The sequence below is a fragment of the Pipra filicauda genome, unplaced genomic scaffold, assembly GCF_003945595.2.
Source record: "Pipra filicauda isolate LSUMZ 115617 unplaced genomic scaffold, ASM394559v2 scaffold213_size2393758_pilon, whole genome shotgun sequence".
In the NCBI taxonomy this organism is placed as follows: domain Eukaryota; kingdom Metazoa; phylum Chordata; class Aves; order Passeriformes; family Pipridae; genus Pipra; species Pipra filicauda.
Genome location: NW_024104325.1, coordinates 1,653,126 through 1,666,146, shown reverse-complemented (window position 1 = coordinate 1,666,146; position 13,021 = coordinate 1,653,126). Strand labels below are relative to the sequence as shown.

The following is a 13,021-nucleotide window of genomic DNA, read 5'->3' as shown; positions in this document are numbered from 1 at the left end:
AGCCGGTTCTCATGTATACGTTCAACAGCTCTGAAAAGCCCCCCAGTTGTAGAAAAACGGAGCAGAGCTGCGAGGTCTGGAGTTGGTTTCCTATCTGAAAGCCAGGCAGGATGCCGGATCTGTAGCTGCAGTTTGGCTTGACAGAGGGCCAACTCCAACACCGCTGTTCTCATCTGCTTTAGTGTCAGCTGAACATTTATGTGCCATTTTCCCACCCAGCAACATATGAGCCTAAATCAAAGACTAAAGTTCCCCCAGCTTTCTACAGGTGGTGGCATGAATTGCATTCTTGTTCAGTGTCATTTGCTGTCACCCAGTTAATATTTTTGACACTGGGATCCAAATCAGGATCTTGGTTCAGCAGCTACTCGGAGACTTGTCCCATTCCAGTCTCATTTGGGCTGTGCATTTGCTTAGTTAGATGTTTAAATAACTCAGTACAGCCATGGTCAAGCCTAGAGAAAAAAGTATCCCAGCAGAAGGACAGAGAATGGGCTTGATCAACCACTCACAATGAGATGTGTTCAAGCCATCTAATGGGTAATCCTGTGCCTATGTACCACAAAAACAAGATAACTCACTGTCCTACTTGGCAGAAGTGTTATTGGCTCTTGGGGAACAAGCACTCCTCATCAAAAATTATCCTTGTAGAGTAAATAATCAAACCAAACTAATGCATTTGTAGATGTGTATATATACATACATAGTTCACGTGGATTTATATGATATTGCATATGCTTATGTCAGTCCATCTGATGGGGTAGTAACTGATGGGCAATTTGTAACTACACAGAAAAAACAGGAATTTTCTGGTGAACCTCAACATGGCAGAGACTGTTCTCAGAGGTTGTAAAAGACTTCTGCAGCCTGCTAATTATACACTAGCCAAATCTTATTACAAACAAGTAATAAGTATAGGCACGTTTGTTGGTTTTGCTAATGACATTAATGTCCTTTTTGATGGTTTGCAGAGCTACAGGAGGCCAAAGACTCAATTTGTACTGATGTATCTCTCACTCTGGTGAAGTCTACGGATCTCTGTGGATGTTTGATAGCTTTTCACCCTCTATCTTTAGACAATCCAAGGTCTGTTTTCTGCACAGTAGTTTGAGCTGCTTCTTCTGCCATATAACACACACATGCAGAACTCTAATTAGATAGTGGATCTGTATATTATTTTCTAGTACATAAGTGATGGTATGTAAAATTACACATTTCTCTTCTTAAAGGGAATTTGTGCTTTTATTCCTCCACAATTTCCTTATCTTCCACAGCAAAATGGCTGAGATATTGAAGTCTGCTGTGTAGATTCATTTATCTTTCCCCTGCAGAATTCCAGAGAGTTCAGCTATCCCAGTTAAAACCACAGACTTTGCAATTTAGGGTAAGTCATCAGCAGGGTGAGAGACAGACTTGGAGCTGGTTAGTACACATTCTGGCGAATTATCAGAATTTGCTGGGCAAAGAGAAGCAAAGGTTTTTCTCTTCTCTTCTCTCTATCCACATACCTCTGTGACTGATTTGTTTTGAGTTTCCAGTGTCTGTTTGCACAGACCTGATCATCGGTCCCACTGCCCTTCTCCGCTTCCTGTCTGAGAACAAATGGAGACAGTCACCAACAGCAATCACACGTCCTTTCATATGAAAACCACTGAACACAATTTGTCCCGCCAGGGAAATGAGTGCTTCAAGTATGTGAGCAATCCACTGACTTCATAGGAATATCTCTGGGTGGGTTTTTTAAGCGTGCTCTCGATGGCTGCAGCGACAGAAGGACACTGCTCTGAGCACACATTTGCACGCTGCAGGCGAGTGCCAGGAGCTCCCCGCAGGCACTGCTGGCCCGTGCTGCAATGTAGGGAGCCCTGCTGTGCTGGGGCAGCGAGCTCCTGCCCCCCCAGCTTTCCATCCAGCCCTTCCTACCATTACACATCCCTGGGAATATACTCCGAAACTACAGATGAGGTCATTCCCAAGAGTCTGCTTAGGTATTTGGGGCCCTTGACACTGAGAGTAGTTAAAATCTTGTGCTCTATGAATGGCTTTTAAAGGGAAAGTGGAACTCTTTTTATAGTACATTAGCTGTTTGCTAATCTTGAATTGGTAAATTACTAACTCCTCTATAGTTTGTTTATCCTTATTGTTAGAGATTGAGCTCATATATATTCTTTGATCTTAGTTGCTTCCTAAGAGGCTTTGGGAGTGACAGTTACCAATGCACAATCCAAAATAAAACTTTATTCATGAATTAATATTGTTTATGCATATTAAAAAGTTTGATTTTGTCTCTGTGCTGTCTTTTCAAGCAATCCATCAAATACGAAAAGCAGCAGCTTGCCCAGAAGGCCCTGAATTTGATTTGATGCTCTAAACTTCAAAACATCTGTCCAGCAAATTATGCCACATGCTCCTCTGTGGGTCCAGGGCGAGAACAACAAGCACAGCATACAAAGATGCCTCACCACTGAGGTGTCCTATGTCCAATTTGTCTTGGTGTAACAAAGAAGAAAGTGGAAGCTTACCCTAGAGTCCAGGTTTGGTACAGAAAGCCTTTTTCAGACTTACTGAATCAACACTCACATCTACCAGCCCATGACCTTACACTCCTGTACTTCCATGCTCCTCTCCCCCGGGCAGTTGTACAGGGCTTCCCATCTGGTATGGGTCTGCTGACAGCACACTCCTGTCAGAGATGGCAATTGAGGTTCAAGTCACAGTTAACGTGCTGACAGAGAATCCCTACCTTGTTCAACCAACATAAAACTTTTGCCCAAGTGTAGACGGTGCTGAGCCAACAAACATGGGTTTCTTGATGCAAGAGGATGTACTGTGCTCCAAATGCATCATCAGAATCACAGATTAGTGGTGTCTTCTTAAAAATGTGCTCTGAACATGAGTTTTTGCTTCCAAAAATAACTTTTATTTTGTTCATATTAGAAGAGCAGGATGTTCTTTCCTGTCCTGAAGGGATAAAGAGGAAATGAGAACTATGGGGTTCTTATATGGTATAAGCTACTATTCTTCGGGACTAGTGCTCTGAATCTTGATTTATTTTTTTTTCTCCAGGCTTAGCATTTTATTCTCCATGGACCTCGTTTTGCATTCATTCATGCTGATGTTACTCCAATGAAGATCTCTTTGATATCAAAGGAATTCCTTCTTGTTTACAACCTCTCCCATCCTAAGGCAATAGGCATTAGAAGGGAGGCAACCTACTGAAGACAGTGCATGCTGAACGTCTCAAATCCCTTTTCAAAAGAGATAAAGTCAGTTGAGAGTTGCAAGTGGGGGCAGAAAGCATCCTTTCCTGTACTCTGTTCGAAGGAAAGAGACAGCAGTTTGGAGGAAATGTGAATGTAATGGACTGTACATTTGTATCCCATTGTACTGAGGTCTGACAGGAAACACTTGGGGTTTGATTCAGGAAAAAGTAAATAGTATTCCTCTATAATACTTTCATAACCCTGGTTATCCTGCAATATTTGACTACATCCCTGTCTTTAATGTATATATTCTCACAGCTCTCTCCAGAACACCAGAAGGAAATCTGGCCACTGGGGAGCGGGGGAGGCATGGGAAGAGATTGTACGGCATTTTCCATCCGACGGCCCTACTGAGTGACAGCAAAAGGCCATCTCAGCTCTCCCCCTTTTAAACCAAACGGACTCCTGAGCAGCTGCTGTTATGGACTGCCACCATGAGCAGTTCCTTATGGGAGGAAAGCTGCAAATACCAAACTTGGAGTAATTTCTGAGCAGCCTCCACCAAGCCTGTGAGAGCTGTCTGTTGCCATCGGCTCTCACTGTTATGTATAGATGGTTGTAATGAGTTCCCACCAGGTGTGCAGGGCCACGGACTCCTCAGCAGACACCAGGGAATCCCTTGTTAGAGGTTCACCCTGCAGCAACTTGGAAAAGGTTCCAGCCCTCAGCATTTAGCAACTTTGTTCCTCATAGAGCCATCTGAAGCAGGAGTGCTCTGTAAGATCTGTGCTGGTCCCTGGAAATGCCTTTCATCCCTCCCGAGGGAACCTGCCTCCCAGAGTGACCAGGGTCAGGGAACTGTTACAGTTCTTTGTCCGTGGGGAACATGCAGTACCACCAGTGTTTGGCACTTTGCTGCATGGCTCATGAAGCTGCAAAGATTGCAAAAGAAACCAACCCCCCACATGTAACCCAGAAGACACAGACTGAGGACATAATGCCCTTGATTGAAAAGGGAGGCACCCAGGAAACCTCATAGTATATGTTTTGTCGGTTTTTTTTGGTTTTTGTTTTTGTTTGGTGTTGGTTTTTTTTTTAACTAGAGCTAAAGTAATTTGGCATGCATGTTCCCTGAGCTGCTTCCTAAACCACAGCTGCATGAGGAATTATCTAGCTCTTAGCTGAAGTAACTCCTTAAAAAAAAAAAATCCCAACATGTAGGTCATTAAAGTGCTAATAAAAAAAGTTGATGAATCTCTGAGCAATGCTCCGATTATCTCTCTGTGGGGATTGAAGAACTCATTAACATGAGCTCCATGCCACTCCCTCCCCCTTTCTCAGAGTTTGGCATAAAGCAAGGAAACAAATGTTTGTGGTTTGGCCAAGTTTCTAATGAGTAGCTCAGTTAGGTTCACTGATTTAGACACATGGCTTTACAGAGGGTGTAAAGGCTGCAGTACCATGTGAAGTGGCAAAGCATTTCTGCCAGATTGGGACCCTGAAAAGGAAATGCTTTACCTCTTTTGTGAATTTTTTTTGTGATATGTTTAGCCAGAGATGTACACGGAGAGGGTTTCCTTGACTTGGCAGACAGGGAGAAACATTGAGCTCGAGAGAGTAACAGAGCCGGATGTATGTCTGAGGACGCGCTCTCCAAAAATACAATGCTGTTGTAGCTTACTATGGGTTTGGTTTCACTTCCTGTGTTCTCTCTGCTCTAGATGTTACTTGTTCTAATTCACAGAAGGATGCACAGCAGCCCCCAGGCACTGCAGGGACCCACAGGCAGCATGGTCAGAGACCTCCATTTGCTGCATCATCTGCAGGAGCTGCAGTGCAGACATCTGCCTATAACTAGAATTGGCCCAGGCCAGTGACTCTCCAGGAGCACCTGGCAGTTGTTTTGAAAGAGGGAACAAAACCTCCAGAACTAATGGGAGAAGTCTTTTCCATGCAGGAAAGTTTCTTCTATATCCTGCTTGTAATCCATTTATAGCCCGAATCATGATGAGTACTTGTCATCTCCATAATCTTTCCAGGAGTAAAGTAAAACTCATCCACATGCCCAGGAGAAGAAAACTCACCCTACAATAAACAGGAAAGGCATCTGCTGGGATAAGCAGCTGCTGCCTCTGAAATTCAAATATCAGGGTGTGTGATCAATGTCACATAGCACCTTAGCACTCAAATCAACCTCCTGAGACATCAAGTCTGTCCCCTGCTGTTGCAGACAATGCATTGTATAATGAATTTAATAAACTTCATCTCAAAAGCAATGAGATTTTCCATTTCCAATACCATCCTTGGAAAAGGCAGAATTTAATTGCTCTAATGCTTAGCAACCCTCTTCTAATTTCCAGATGAAATCTGTGTGTGGCCAGTTCATATCCAGTTGCTTGTATGCCAAGCATCCTCTCTAGCCAAGCAGTTTTTTGGGCCAGAGCTCAGAGTTCGAGGCAAGTTCTGATCCACTAATTCCATTCCATCCTCACTTTCAAAACCACACCTAAAGTTTGTTATTTCTCAGCTTTTCAAGGTTGAAAGTTTACTAAGGCATGATACAGCTGTAATTTTTTCTGAAAGGAAATGAAAAACAGGGGATGAACATGGATGGAACAGCCCCACTAATTCCATGACTGTTAAATTGAATAAATATGCAAATTGGAGAGAGCCAATTGCTTCAACCTTCATAGCACAATCCACATGTAGTTATATATTCTTCCAATGCCTAAGGTAAGTTTTAATTTACAACATCCACCAGATAGTTAGAGGTTTTGTATTAAATAACAGATGCTGTACCACCTCATCCCATTATTAGTGGCTGGTACCTACAGGTTCCTGTGGTGCTGGTCCGGTCAGGTGGAGGCATCTCAGTGCCATGTACACATTTGCAAAGTTAAAACATGTTCTGCATCCTCTCCCTATTCAAATCAAATACACATGTCTGGATAGTTTGATGCCTCAAGCACTTTTTTCTCCAAGGACCTCTCTAGCTCCCAAAGGCCCTTGCTCGCCTTTCTATGGTGGACTTGCAGCTTCTATCCTGATGTGGTGGCAGCAGCCAGCCAGGCTGGAGCCTCTTTGGTGACTCCATCAGAAGAGGGTCCTGGTGTGCAGTGTCCTTACTCCAGCTCTGCTCATTTCCCCATGACCACAGCCCCCTAGGGGCTCTTTAAAAGTGATCAGGATGCAGAATTAAAAGGTTTTGTTCCTGAACATACATGAAGTTGGTTAACGTGTGTAATTTTACACCTGTAAGCAGTATTGTTGATTTCAAAGGAACGTTTTAAGCCTTTCAAACATATTTTAGAAAGTTTCTCCCTGATCCTGCTTATAATCCATTCATAGCCTGAATCATGGGGACTTCTTGGACTTCAGGAGTTCTGAGTTTTAGAAATAATTAAAAATGTAGTTAAAATACAGACTATTTTTTTGCATATAAAGGGGAACAATCACCCATTGGTTCCGTGACTTCAAACGTCTGGTCAGAACTGCTCAGATGTAACCAAACCAGCTCTGAAACTGAGAAACAAGTAACTTAGGGTGGGGAAACAAGACAGGGGTGTTTTCAGCTGCAAAGCAGAACAATTACAGAAAGAGACAGAAAGAGAGAGAAAGAAAGAGACAGAAAAGAAAGAAAGAGACAGAAAAAAGAAAGAAAAAGAAAGAAAGAGACGAAAGAAAAAGAAAGAAAAAGAAAGAAAAAGAAAGAAAAAGAAAGAAAAAGAAAGAAAAAGAAAGAAAAAGAAAGAAAAAGAAAGAAAAAGAAAGAAAAAGAAAGAAAAAGAAAGAAAGAACAATGTTTGCCAAGATGACTTTAGCATTTTGTGCAGCTTTCTTTAGCCAGGGCTGCTCTCAGTACAAGAGCCTTTTCCTGAGCAGCATGAGCCATCTGGAGGAGCCTTCTGCTGCCTTTCAGCCCCAACAACTGTTTAAATCTCTCAAAATTTCACTTCAAAACAAGGGGGTTTTCCGTTGTTGTTTTTTGTCTCGGGGAGGTTTCTTTATTCATTTTCCCCCCCGTACACCTCCCTGTATCCCCCACCGCCGCCTCAGCAGTGCGCTGAGCACCGAGGACCCCATCTCCTCGCGTCACGGCCCCTCGGGGACCGATGCTCCAGCCCCGCACTGCAGGTACCGCCGAGGCGCGGGGCGTGGGACAACAATGGAGGGCAGGCGGGGCGGACGACACTGGCGGCGCCGCCGTCCCTCGGCCAAGTTGGAAGCCGGCGGAGGGCGAGGGGAGGGCGGCAGCTCTTCCAACTCGGCGGAGGGGCGGCTGGAGAAGGACGGCGGGCGCGTCCCCGCCGGCTGCCAGATAGTGATCCAAGGCGGGCGGGCGGGCGCGGGGGGAGGAGCCCAGGTGTCCCTTCCTGCCACATAGTGCGCCACCCCTTTCCCCGCCCGCTCCCGCGGTGGTGCTGGCGCTCCCGCCGCCGGCGCGGGGATGGACTGCAGCACAAAGGCGCGGGCCCGCTGAGGTATCGCTCCCGCGGGGCGCGGGCGGGAGGGCGAGCGGGGAGCGGGGGGAATCTCCTTTCCCGCCGAGCGCGGGGCCGTGGCCGCCCCGCAGCCGGGAAGGGGGGGCGGCGGCGGTGGCCGGAGGCCCCGAGCTCTCCCCGCCGTCCCGCGGCCGCCCCGGGGCTGCGGGGGGAGCGCGGGGCCGCGCCGGGCGGCGGGATGGGGCGGCGGGGCGGGACCGCGGCGGCCGCGGGGCGCGGGGGCGACTCGCCCGCGGGGCTACGCCAGCGCTCCGGCCCGGGGAGATGCTGCAGCGCTGCCGCTCTGCCTCGGCGCTGGGCTGGGCAGGAGGACGGGGCTTTAAATAATGCGCCTCTGCTCCGAAACTCCGCTAATCAAATAAAACCTGGCGAGTGACTGCTGTAACTACGCACTGCCCTTGCTCCACCGCAAGGCTCCGGACTCCCCTATGCGTCTCAGGAAACTTCTTAAAATTAATGTTTTTTAGGCTTTTTGTGCGTTTAGTCGCGCACGGCTCCACCTTTGCTGTGGATCGCGGTGCGGAGAGCCCGGGAATGCGCTTTCCCGGTGCAGGCACACGCATTCCGGTCACGGCAGCGCGGACCCGTCGGCGTGAGCAGCATCAGCCCCGCGGCGCTCGCTGCTGGCCACACGCCCCCCTGTTCTGCTCGCAGTTTGGAATTATTGCCACTCTGTGTTTGTATTAGCGAGGAGGAAATTCAACATTGCTACCTTGAACTTTAGGCTCCAGAAATGATGATTTGCGATGGGCCTGTTGGGAGTTTCTTCCGCGGTTTTTGATCAGTTTCATCTCTCATTATAAAGCTTATTTAGGAATTCGGAGCAGAGTTATCAGTCAGTGTTCACCGCAGATTTCAGGACAGGCAGGGTCTGCATGGCCAAACGATGTGGTTTTAGCAGGGAAGCCTTGGACTGGCCCTCTAGGGAGGGTAGAACATGTCTCAAAAGCAATAAGCTGGTCATGGAGTTGGGTTGCCTCTGTTTCTGTCTTCACAGCATGGTTAAGTTACAGGCAGGTTGAGCCTGAATCTGCTGATTTTCATTCACAGGTCCTGGACTCAGGTCTGGAGGGTAGTGATGTGATACCAAGCAAAGGAAAAATCTGTAGGCTCGTGCCACATGTGCATGGTGCCACTGTGTGGAGGAGTTAAGTTTTAAAACAAATAGATAAAATCAATGGCAATGAATATCTGGGCAAAAAATAGTTGGCCAAGGGTTATAAAAGCACGAATGTATGGAATTGCTGAATTGTGTGGGAGAAGTTGCTGCTTAAATGAGCTTTGGTTCCAGAGGAATGAAGCCTGATAAATGTGACTTCAGCTTTTAAAAGAGCACTTTGCTGTGCCTGGGGCAGATTCAGGTTGTCTCACCTGCCTTCTGGTCCAGTTGCTGGTGATTGGAATAAAGGGCAGGTGTGGCAGATGTATGTCTGTGTGTGATCTGCTGGGAAGGGACGGTGATGGCTTTGGGGGGAGCAGTGCAAGACGGGGCAGTTCTCCACCTGCCTGCTTTGACAGCAGATCTGCTGTGAAAGCCTCCCTTTTGCCTCCCTGCCAGGGTTTGCCTTGTATCAGGGAGTTCTCAGGACTGCACATGCAGCCACTGAAGTGGCCTTGCTGGAGGGAAACTGTGTATGAACAAATTGTACAAACCTTCTTGGTGGCATCCTGTACTTACAGGGAAAGAAAGTGTCAGCTCTGGGAACGGCGTGAGCTCTTTGGCCATTATCAGACAAGCTCCTCAATGCTGCTTTGAGTAACGAGTGCATGTGCTTCTCAGTGAAACAAAATGATAATTGTGTGATTAATAGAGCGTACCAGTTTTAACTTTAGATGCTGTCACGTTAACACTTTTAGTGATACTCACATTATTTTTCAGAAGACATTACTTGAGCTTAATTTTCTCTGGGAGAACCTGAAGCCCTAAGCAGGAATGGGTGGGCTGTTTAGAGGTTGAGTGTTTAATGACAGAGGTTAGTGCATGATGATGATGATGATTAAGCATGTCCTTAATTCCTGACCAATAGATGGAGTGCTTTTATGCTTTAGGATATCTGGGGATTTAATGGTCTCTTGGTTAAATCAGTCATTATCCTTGACTCTTGCCTGAGGATTGAGGCAGCTGACATTTTTATTTAAGGAAATGGTGATTTTTAGGGTGGTGCAGTCAGGCTGTCTGACACCATGATCATCTAACCTAAAGAGGAGGTCCAGGTGGTGCCTCTCACCCCAGAGGCTTTGCACTGCTTGTGGAGTGGTTGGACCGGAGGGACGTGGGTGAATGGGGCCGTCTTACCGTGACGGTCAGCTAGAGGTACTGCAGCTCTTCTGGCGACCCTTTGCTGGCAATGAAATGAGCGTGGGCTGTTCGACAGGGCTGGCTGAGCTGAGCCAGACTCGGTGAAACTGTGCTGGAACGGTCCCTGTTGCATGTGATGTTAGAGGTGACATTGCATGCGGGGCTGCCTGCTTTTGTTCAGCTCCACTTGTTATGGGCCAAATGACCTGGCATAAGACTCTATTTGCTGTTAAAATCATGAGAAATTAACGTGTAAGAGATGAAAAATGAAAACTATTTTAAGACAGGTCAACCTTAGTTTGTTTCCCTTTGTAAGGGGAATGTTTTACAGATTAAAAACTGAAATGAAAGAAGGGAAAAGGCTGCAAGATTTTCCCTTGTTAAAATCATTGTTGCTGGTTAAAAATGCAGCAAATGTCCTTGCCTTGCTGTGGATGGTGTTGGAATGATAATGCTTTTAAAAAAACAATTTAATTTAGGAGAATAACTTTTATGACTTTGAGATAGTGCATAAAATTGCCTTTGCTAGCTTTTTTTAAACTCAATTCAAATTTTAGTTTCTTAAAAAAATGTCCTGTAACTTTAGCAGTCATAGTAACCTCTGGCTATTATTTCCCTTGTAAATCAATTCTGCATTTTCATAGTGCTGCTGTTTCAAAAACTGAGTCGGTCATTGTTTTGGTATTGACTTAAAAGAATGCAATCTATATTTTTTAATAGCATTGCTTCCCATTACATCACAGGCTTTTCTTCAAGCTGTGTTTTGAAATGCCTGTTGCTATATGAGAGATGGTGGTAGATGGTGGTGTGGCTTCTGGCAGGGTTCTTGGGGGGTAGTTGTCTTTGGTGTAGCATTTTTTGGCAGATGAGGATGAATAAAACTACTTGACCCTTAGGGAACAAGCAGTAACTTACTCATTGTGTGTTAATATTAGCTCTGTTTGCCCACAGAGTCTGCTCGGCTTCCATATTAAATTTGAGTCATTTGGCATATGGGGAAACACTGTTGTTTCTTTATTCAAGATAACACAAGTCATTGTACATCATCACAAATGAGATTTTGAGGGATTTCTTTTAAAGATATCCTAGCAAGTACGTGGCTGTTTTGTGGATAATTTGTGGTCCAGACTATTAGTTAGGACAAGCAAATTTTAATTGGATAGGTAAGAAAGTATCTGTAGTTATGGCACACTCTTAACCTTGGCTGGGGGAAGGGGGAGGCTTCACTTCAAAATTGTAGAGTAAATTAAAAAATGTTGATTACTAAAAGGTTGAGATGTTCTGCAGATTCATTGAACAGTTGGATAATGAAAGAAGGCTTGAGAGGTTCAGACCTCAGTGTGAGGGTGACGGCTCCTGGTTGTTTTATTCCCTCCTGGATTGTTACAGTTTGGTGAATGTACTGTAGGTGTCTAGTCATTTAGGACTCTGAGAGCATACTAAATTTAGTTTGTGTCTTATAGTAGTAATGTCAATTCTGCTTGACAAGGATGCAATCAGCTGTTAAAGTGCTAATGAGGGAAATATTATAATAGCCTCATTCATTGTCCCAGTCTCTTACAGTGTTCTGTTCTTGGGTAGAAATAAATTCTTTGCTTGTGTTGTATTGTTTAATGTGTTAAAATCCAAATGACATCAAAGCAGGAGGCAGTTTTCACGTGAGTCAGCAGGTTGAGGTGAAGATCAGTAAATCACAGACTGGTGTGAGAGCTCCAGCTTGCTTTGTAGCATTTCACATTGTGTTTTCTTCACCCACAGCAGCTAACAACTGGTAAATCCCTTTTCCCTTCTGCAGTAGCAACCTCCTGAAGTTACTTTTCCAGCTGAGGTACGTGGCAGCGCTGAATACCATAGAGTTGACAGCAGTTTGCTGCTGTTGCTATTGTTGCTGCGCTGCCCTGAATGAGCACCTCACACAGTGCTGGTGTTACTGGCAGCTGGCACTTCAGCCAAGACCTGAACTGTCCGCTGTGTTGGCCATACTAAGAGGATTCTTGGAATTGCTTTGAAAATCTCTGCTTGTTTTCTTCATCTATACCTGGTCTCAAGCTTTTTTATTGATACGTATATTTAAGTGTTACATGATACTTTTTTTTTCTTGTAGAAAACAAGCATTCCCCTGCATATCATCCATAGTTATTACACTAAATACAACATAGTTTGGAGGCCATGTGGATCTTCATCTTATGTTTGCAGATGTACGGTAAATGTCGGTCCTGGAGGCAGGATGGTTTACCACTCAAACTGTGCATGTCCTTCTGATGGTAAATAGAGTGCAAAATAGAAAAGCTTACTTGATCGATAAAGCTTGCTTAATTGTTCCAATACGTTCAAAACAAGGAAAGAAAAATATAATTTGAAATATGTATTATTCCCCCCTCCAAATGTAGACTGGCTTTTTTTTGACAGCTCTAGAAGTCTTCACAGAATGTTGTGGGAGCAATTTGGTACTGAAGTTGTCTGTATGATTCAAATAAATAATTTCTAGAGCAGTGTAAGTTATAAATTGGCTGGGTTCAGAGAGATTGCTGATATCAGTGTAAGTAATTTCATAAAATCCAGTATCCCAGCACTTCCTTAGCAACCCCTACAACATATTAGCCTTTATGGATGGATATACAAAAAACCTCCGTATTTATAAAGAGCATCAGTAAGGCCACAAAGTCAAGTGTTTGAAAGCTGGGTAGTGCTTTCCAAAGAAAATATCCTTAGTTTAAAAATGAAAATTAAACTATAGCATTGGAAAGTACACTTAGGAGCCCTGATGTCAGGAAGAGTAGAAGTGTTTTGGCTCAGATGCTTCAGATGTAGCAGACACTTAGCAGAGGCAACCTTCAAACTACCATATGAAAAATTAGGTGAAATTGAAAATAGGATTTTGGGACAGAAACAGCAGACAGTGTTAGGCAGTGCATCCAGCTCTGTCTAGAACTGAATACAATGACTCGAAAGTACTGACCTCACAAGTGTCTTTGTGTTTTCCTGATTCAGAAACACTGCTGTTTTTAGGAGAGCTC

The 13,021-nt window shown here is 44.9% G+C and overlaps 1 protein-coding gene across 2 annotated transcripts in view; it reads left to right on the top strand.

Moving 5' to 3' along the window:
- The first annotated feature begins 7,605 nt into the window (after positions 1-7,605).
- ADD3 (adducin 3) overlaps positions 7,606-13,021 on the top strand; it is a 97,911-nt gene continuing 92,495 nt past the window's right edge. The window contains exon 1 of one of the 2 annotated variants that reach the window (XM_027735246.2): positions 7,606-7,684. The gene's annotated coding sequence lies outside the window, so the exon portion shown is untranslated. The remainder of the gene's footprint in view (positions 7,685-13,021) is intronic. The other variant, XM_027735252.2, reaches the window with a different exon arrangement.